Source organism: Vulpes lagopus, chromosome 5 (assembly GCF_018345385.1).
Source record: "Vulpes lagopus strain Blue_001 chromosome 5, ASM1834538v1, whole genome shotgun sequence".
Taxonomy (NCBI): domain Eukaryota; kingdom Metazoa; phylum Chordata; class Mammalia; order Carnivora; family Canidae; genus Vulpes; species Vulpes lagopus.
Genome location: NC_054828.1, coordinates 58,491,690 through 58,500,904, shown reverse-complemented (window position 1 = coordinate 58,500,904; position 9,215 = coordinate 58,491,690).

Sequence of the window (9,215 nt, the reverse complement as noted above, 5' to 3'; positions counted from 1 at the left end):
CAACACCAAAGCCATGAATCATGAAAAACAAACAAACAAACAAACTGATAAGGTGGACTTCATTAAAATGAAAAACTTTTGTTTGGCAAAAAGACAATATCGAGAGACAATTAGAAGACAAGCCACAGGTTGAAAGAAATTATTTGTAACTACCCATCTGATAAAGGACTGTTATCCAAAATACACAAAGAGCTCCTAAAACTCAACAATAAGAAAACAAACTTGACTGGAAAATGGGGCAAGGACCTTGACAGGCCCTTCTCCAAAGAAGATATACCGATGGCAAATAAATGTATGAAAAGATGCTCCCCATCGTACATCATCAGGGAAATGAAAATTGAAATAAGGTGCCACTAAAAACCTATCAGAATAGCCAAAATCTGAAATTCTGAAACAGGAAATGCTGGTGAGGACATGGGACAACAGAACTCTAATACATTGCTGGTGGGAATGCAATGTGGCCACTTTGGAAGATAGTTGGGTGGTTTCTTACAACACTAAACAAATTCTCACCATACAACACAGCAATCCTGCTCCTTGATATTTATTCCAATGATATAAAAACATGTCCACACAAAAATCTGCACAAAGATGTCTATAGAAGTTTTATTCTAATTGCCAAAATGTGAAAGCAACCAAGATGTTCCTCAGTGAGGAATGGGTAAATAGACTGTAGTACAATCCAGTGATGGCACACGATTCACTGCTAAGAAAAAAATGAGCTGTCAAGCCATGACAAGATATGGATGAACCTTAGGTGCGTAGTACTGAGAGAAAGAAGCCAATCTGAAAAGACTACATACTATATGAGTCCAACTATATGACATTCTGGAAAAGGCAAAACTGTGGAGACATAAAGAGATCAGTAGTGCCAAGGTGGGTGGGATGTAAATGGGTAGAGCACAAAGGGTGTTTAGGGCAGTGATGATGATGGTTTTATATGTCATTATACATCTGTCCAAACTCATAGAACGTACTAGAGCAGGCCCTAAGGTAACTAGGGACTCTGGATGATTCTGAGGGGTCTAGACAGGTTCATCCTCCATGAAAAATGTGCCATTCTAGCGAGTGATGCTCATAATGCGAGAGGCTACCCATGCGTACAGGCTTCCCCCCGCTATCAGAAGTAGAGCATTCCAATGAGAACTTTCATAAGGCTAACTGGCATAAAGCAAAGAAATGATTGTCATTAACTCACGTGGAAGTTTTTTGGGGGCATTCCCAGACCCCCCACAATATCCTGATATCTTAGGACACACCTTGTGACTGGTGTACTTGTTACTGGTTACTGGTGATGCACACAATAATCAAGATAAAGCGAGATGCTCACAGACAAGCTTCGAGCCATGGAGGCTCGATGCTGAGAGGCTGAGCGCGGTGAGTTTGGTGGGGCCACTCCCGCTGCTTGGGGTGCATGCTGCCTCTGTGGTGGCTTGCTGCAAAGCGGTCACTGAAGGCTAATTTTCCTTTTCACCTTTTTCTGTAAAAATCAGAAACAGATCCTCACTCATGGAGGTCTTTTGTAAAAGCAAAGTGGTGTATCATGAACTTTTGAAAAGCAGGGGATACCTGTACATGGGAAACCTCTGCACCTCTTTCTCAGTTTCATTGTAAACAGAAAACGGCTCTTAAAAATCGCCTTAAAAAAGATGTATTCTTGAAATTTCCCATGTAAAATGAATGATATCTTGTCCTCATGCCACTCACTGATTCCACTGCCTGCTGCTTCCTATATATCTAAGAGGGGTTGGTGTTTATGTCAAGTGTGACTCTTCTGGAACTTCTCTCGCAGCACTATACCTACCTCTTGCACACCAGCTCCCCCACATCAGATCTATCCCTTCACCAAAACTGGGTTTGCCATTATTTGATACACACAAAAGAAGAAAGTGACTTCATAATGTTGCAGAATAGAAAGATTATAATATTTAGCAGAGCATATGGAAGTTGTTAGTGAAAAGCTGGATGGTGTCCATGAAGGTCCAAGATTTGATCCTTCTCCTTGACTACCAAGGAATGGTATCTGAACAGTGGGGACCCAGAAATTTAAAGAACACAGCCTAACTCAAGCTTTCTGTTTAAACCAAGAACTCTGTCTCATGTACTGCACCTATTTTTGTTTTGTCCCCCCCCCTTTTAAGAATTGTACATCTTTTTAACAAGCATTTCTCTAGGGATGGTGATTATGTTTTCTATTTGCTATGGAAGCTATCAAAATCCAAGCAAAGTTGTTCTTTTTATCTTGGATGTAGAACTGTAAATATGTTAGCATTCCCTTAAGAGATTCATAAAGAATAGGAATTCAGGAAGATAAAGTTCTGAATCCTCGAATTCTTTTTTTTTAAGATTTTATTTATTTATTTATTTATTTATTTATTTATTTATTTATTTATTTATTTATGTGAGAGAGTGAGAGGGAGAGCATGAGTAGAGAGAGAGAGGGAGAGGGAAAGAACCTTAAACAAACACCCCACTGAGCATAGAGCCCAACTTAAGGCTTGATCTCATGACCCTGAGATCTTGACGTGAGCCAAAACCAAGAGTGGGACACATAACAACCGAGCTACCTAGGCACCTCTGGATTCTAGAATTCTTGATGGCACACAGAAAAAAATTAAAGGACTGAAAAATGCTATTTAAGTCATCAAAAAGCACAGCGTATTTCCTAGAAGAGTATGACAAAATGTAGCATGACTGTAAAGGCGTCCACCGTCATCCCTTTCCATGGTTCCCCTTCAGCGCTATGCCACCGCGGGCATAGACCTACGTACGGTCCTGACCCACTCTCTCACTTCCATCTACTCACTCACTCATTCCTTTATCAAATACCTACTGCTGACTCTGTGCCAGGCACTGCAATAGGGATTACAGCTGTGAATGAGATGGGCCAAATATCTGCCCTCATGTCGCTTACATTCTCTACTAGAGAATACCGTATGTCCTCAGAAACCCGTGACCTTTCTTGGGAGCTGGCCTGACCCTACTTTCTGCCTCTTACATCTTATCCTTAGCGGTTTGGACCACATCCTACACTGCATAGCATGACCTTCTTCCCTCAACATTTTCTCTACCTACTGACAGTGAAGCCGAATTGCACTTTCATCAGATCAAAGTTGGATCCCACACTCCAGTGTGTCCCTGACACACCACTTGAGAACCACTGTCGGGAAAAAAATCTAAGCAAGGGTGAAATTTAAGTTAGTCCAGAAAAATACCTCCAGGTCTGATATACATTTATTTCTTTTACTTCTACATGCTAGCATCTTCCAACCTACTGCCAACCGTGGGATAGATTTTTATCTTTTTTTTTTTTAAGATTTTATTTATTTATTCATGAGAGACACAGAGAAAGAGAGAGGCAGAGACACAGGCAGAGGGAGAAGCAGGCTCCATGCAGGGAGCCCGACGTGGGACTCGATCCCGGGTCCCCAGGATCACACCCTGGGCTGAAGGCAGGCGCTCAACCACTGAGCCACCAAGGCGTCCCGATAGATTTTTATCAATTCCAATAATTTAGTGTCAGGGAGCAATTGCTAGGATGATGATTTTTTCTCTTAAAAGCGTGGCCTCTGAGCACAAAATACTTTTCCTGCTATGCTTTGTATATATATGATAGATTTGAAAGAAAGCTTACTGGGCCTGAGAAGGCAAGTTTCCAAAGCCAAGGTCATAACATTTAGCAGCATTTAATCCGGTCATTAGATGATGTGGCTATCAAACCATCTGATGACGATACATGTCTTCGGGTCTCTCAGGAAATGGTGTAATTACTGAATTCTATTGCCTTCTCTAGTTTGTGTCAAATGTTGAGAAATAGCGATCTTTTGGCTCATTAAACAACAACAACAATGAACCTGTATAATTGAGAAACAAACCCCCTGACTTGTTAATATCCCACACTTGCCTTGAAAAGAAAAGGAGTGGGAGTGGGGAGAAAGGAAGAAAAAGAGGTACATAAAGTAGAATGACAAAGAGACTAATTGAATGTAGTTGAAACTTCTGTTTCACCTATGCAGAGGCTGCTTTTAAATGGCCTTCTGCTCAGGGTGTGATCCCGGGGTCCTGGGATCGAGTCCCACCTCGGGCTTCCCCCAGGGATCTTGCTTCTCCGTTTGCCTCTCTCTCTCTCTCTCTCTCTCTCTCTCTGAATCTCTCATGAATAAATAAATAAAATCTTAAAAAAAAAACCTGATAAGAACGGATACTACACTTGATCAATAGTAGTAGTAGTCAAGAGGCCCAGAAGTGCTATAGAGGCTGCTGTTAGACAACAGGCTTGAGCAATGGAAACCTGATCAAGATGCAAGGGCCTGAAGTGACCCCAAGCCCTGGACTGAATACAGGGGATCCACCTCAAAACACTCCTAGGCTCTCACTAACCAGCCAGTCACCAGAAAAGGGAGAATTTCATGTTGCCGTCCCCCCTCCTCCCCTTCTCCCTTTAACAACTGCGCCCCCTCCTCCTCCAGGCTGACAGGCCCTCCCTCCCTCCCTGTAGGGCCCTCCCTTCCCTTGTGGTGGATTCAATAAACATCCATCTCCTTTGGTCTGCCTCGGGTGAATCCTTACCCCCCTCCCAGCCACAGGTTCCACCCTACATTTAGGGGCCCTCATCCAATTGACACCACACTTAGACACCACAATCTAATCATTTATTTTCTCATGGTTCTTATGAAAACAGCCTAAATCTTATCCCTCAACTATGGATTCCACAAAATCAAATTATAAACACATTTAGACCATACCCAAAACAAATTCTCTTGTCTTCTCATGGTTAACAGGGTGCCGGTGCTTCGGGGCTTTTTCTCTCCTTCATTGGTACCTATGGTTCTTGGTCATGCCACTTGGTAGACCAGATGAGTGGTGGGCAGTGAGCAAGGTTTACTGAGCCATTGCCAGATGATGGCATGGAGCTCTGGAGGAGAGGGGACCCCAGGGGGCTGTCACCCGGGTTCCTAAGTCTAGGGGTTTGTATGGGTTCCTTGGTGGGCTGTTAGTCTGTTTACCCCTCCCTGTCCCTGTCACCCAGTCAGGTCACCTATGCATCACGTGGGATAGGGTGCAGGGCTCCTTCCAAGGGGGTGCAAAATCCTTTTAAGGGTGGTTTCCGCTTGGGGCAGGGAGCCCCTTGTCCCTGCCCGACCTGTCTTCCAACTGTCCTTCATCACCAGTAATTACTTACTGAACTTTTCATAATACGCTCAGCACTGGGGATGCTGTGGTAGACGGGGAAACAGTCTTCACTTTAATAAAGTCCATATTCTATTGGAAAAGGCTCGGACAACCAGCCACTCAATGACCATGTTCATTGTAGGATGTTGTGACACAGACTAACAGAAGTTGCTAGTCAGGTAGGGGTGGGAATGAGTGGAGGTCAGAGGAGGCTTCTGGAAGGTGTGTCTCAGTTGAAACCTGAAGGAGAAGTGGAGGGCCCAGACAGAGACAATTGTATGCTCTATTTTACATGCTCGTGTAATTTTTATTACATTTCTTCACACACATCAGAGTCAATATTGAGATCATAGGCTGTTTTGTTTTGGAAGGCAGATGATGCTCAGAGACAGAGTTTGTCCTTGCCAGCAATTAATGCAGGTTTGCTGTGGGAATCTCACAAGCCCAGAGCATTACAGGGTAAGGTCTCTTAATGAGCTAATAAAGAAATAACATACCCCAAACCAGTGATGGATTAATCACATAATTCCAGGCAAGCAGAGAAAAAAGGAATAAAGTCTCAATGCGGTTGAAGTGTATCTTTATAGGAGTTGGTGCTCAGGCCACCGCAGGCCCTTACCGGGGAGGCCTAACTGCCCCCAGGTCTTCGGAGAGCTGTTTAGATCAGCTACGTGTCACCTTGCTCGAACCAAATGTTCTTGGACAGTCTTGGTATTTATAGTCAAATGTCCCCTGGCTGTTGTTGATTCTTTGTGTGCTTTTATGGATAAGCTCCCCACCCCCCACCCCTGGGGCCCAGAGTTCCTAAAACCTTTGGAAATTCCTAAGTGATGAGAGTTTAAAGGTGTCTCTTGTTAAGTTAATACGGTGATTTTTTGGGCCACGCCTAAGGAGGGGGCTAGTTGCCAGGAGAACCAGACATCTGGTTAGAAGGTTGGAACTTTCTCCGATGGAAAAAAAAGAGTCTCCTCAACAAATGGTTCTGGGAAAATTGGACAGCCACGTGCAGAAGAATGAAACTGGACTGTTCTCTTACATCAGACACAAAGATAAACTCAAAATGGATGAAAGACCTAAATGTGAGACAGGAATCCATCAAAGTCCTAGAGGAGAACACAGGCAGCAACCCCTTTGACCTCGGCTGCAGCAACTTCTTGCTAGACCCATTTCCAAAGGCAAGGGAAACAAAGGCAAAAATGAACTACTGGGACTTCATCAAGATAAAAAGCTTTTGCACAGCAAAGGAAACAGCCAACAACAAAACCAAAACACAGTGTACAGAATGGGAGATGTTTGCAAGTGTCTCAACAGACAAGGGCTAGTATCCAAAATCTATAAAGACCTTATCAAACTCAACCTCCAGAGAACCATAATCCAATCAAGAAATGGGCAGAAGCCATGAACAGCCTTTTCTCCAAAGAAAACCCACACATGGCCAACAGACACATGAAAAAATGCTCCACATCACTCGGCATCGGGGAAATACAAATCAAAACTGCAATGAGATCCCACCTCACACCTGTCAGAATGGCTCAAATGAACAAGTCAGGAAACAGCAGGTGTTGGCGAGGATGCAGAGAAAGGGGAGCCCTCTTGCACTGTCGGTGGGAAGGCAGGCTGGTGCAGCCGCTCTGGAGAACCGTGTGGAGGGTCCTTAAGAAGCTGAAAATAGAGCTGCCCTACGACCCAGCAACTGCACTGCTGGGGATTTACCCCAAAGATACAAATGTAATGATCCGAAGGGGCACCTGCACCCCAGTGTTTAGAGCAGCGATGTCCACAAGAGCCAGACTATGGAAAGGGCCCAGATGTCCATGGGCAGATGAATGGATAAAGAAGATGTGGTCTGTAGACACACAATGGACTGTCACTCAGCCATCAGAAAGAATGAAATCTTCCCACTTGCAGTGACGTGGATGGAACTAGGAGGTATTATGCTGAGTGATAGAAATCAATCAGAGAGAGCCAATTATCCTATGATCTCCCTCATCTGTGGAATTTAAGAAACAAAACAGAGGATCATAGGAGAAGGGAGGGCAAAATAAAACAAGGTGAACTCAGAGAGGGAGACAAACCGTAAGAGACTCTCAATCACAGGAAACAAATTCAGGGCCACTGGCGGGGAGGGGGTGACGGGGTAACTGGGTGACGGGCATTAAGGAGGGCACGTGCTGTAATGAGCACTGGGTGTTATATAAGACTGGTGAATCACTGAGCTCTGTCGTTGAAACTAATAATACTTATATGTTAATTGAATTTTAAATTTATTATAAAACATAGAAAGTTGGTACTTTCAGTCCCACCTCCGTGGTTAGAGGGAGATGGAGCTTGGAGGTTGGATCATGACCAATGATCAATGATTCAATCAGCCATGTCTATGAAATGAATGTAAAGCCCCAAAAGGACAGGGTTTGGGGAGGTTCTGGGTTGGTGAGCACACAGAGCTCCAGGGAGAGTGGCAAGCTTGGAAAACTGCTTTGGGTTTTGTACTCCAAGTACAGTTTTTGGGAAATCCCTGAAAAACTAGTCATGAGATGGGATGGCTGACCCAGGCAAGGACCTTCCCCTCCTCCACTTATGAATCATGGGACACAGTTGGCCTCTAAATAATGATTGAGGACAGAGGACATCAGTGTACTACGTACTTTTATGTGATTTATCATGTTGCAAACATTGAATTTCGGGAGTGGAAATCTTATTCTGTGGTTTGTAACAGTGAAGCCAGCAGGAGGGGGAGTGAATGCAGATTAAGGCAGGGCAGGGCACCAGAGAGGCAGCAGCAGCTCGGACACACTGTTGCATCCCTGCTGATTCACTCGGTGGCATGGCCCTCAGCTCTGGAGACCCTACCAGTTCTCCTCTGTCAGCCTCTGTGACCCCAGGCCTGGGGGGGGGGTACCCCAGACAGAGGTGCCTGCTGCTCCTGGAAGTTATCCGCGCATGGATGCTGTAGGCTCGGAGGCAGGGAGATACCCACGGGGGTCCCGCGGGGGTCCGCAGGCTCCAGAGTGGCCTTGCTTTCTCCCCCTCTCCTTCCCCACTATCTGCCCTGCAGGCCCAGCACCAGATGCAGGAGCCGAGCCTCACACCGACCACTTATGGGCACCAACAATGACCCCCGTCTAGGTCTAATTCCTAAAACAAACCCCTCACTATCACTCCTGGTGATTCTCCTTCTCTAACTGAGCTCCAACTGACAGAGTTAAACATAGAGACCTTAAGGTCTCACATCCTGATGGAACCACCTCCTACTGTGTGACCTCAGGCAACTTACTCAACCTCTCCGAGCCTGGCTCTTCCCATCTGCTAAACGGGCACACCTAATCCTTTCCTTCTAGAATTGTTGTGAGATGATAAATGAAGATCGCTTAGCAGTGCCGAGCCTTCAACAGTGTTCCACAATTTTCTTGTTGCCAGGTTTGGGGAGTATAATGGAGAAGAAGTCTAGCAGGTCCCCTTTCCTGCTCATGCTGGGGCCCTAGTGAGAGATACAGGCAAGTTGGCAGGAATGTAGGGAGTACAATGTGGTAAGGATGCCTCGAAGGGGAAGAAAGAACAGTGAGGGGGGACTGGCTCAGTGTGGGGTGTATCAAGGCAGGATTCCCAGGGGAAGGGGTCTTTAGACTGAGCCCCAAGGATGAGTAGGGGTCCTTAAGCATTCTGAGAAGAAGGCACTGTGTGTGCAGACCGGGGAGGGCACAGGGAGCCCTGACTGTCATCATGGTTGGAGTTGGCTACACACCAAACCCCACCGGGGGGATCTTAGGTCCAGAGCAGGGAAGAGGGGTGGACTCTGGGATGTGGGGAGGACCCAGAACAGCAGAGCCTTACCAGGAGCCAGGAGGCCTAATCAGATGCCAACCAGCCTGGCCAAGAGGCACTTCTAGACTGAGAGGGGAAACAGCACTTTTAGGGTTGGGTTCTAGCGAGCACATGTGACTTTCTTTATAAGAAGAGGAAAAGGAAGAAGAGCAGAGAAAAAGGAGCCAGAAAGCGTGAGTTACATAATGTGCCAGGGAAGGCCATGGGGAGGGCCGAGTGAG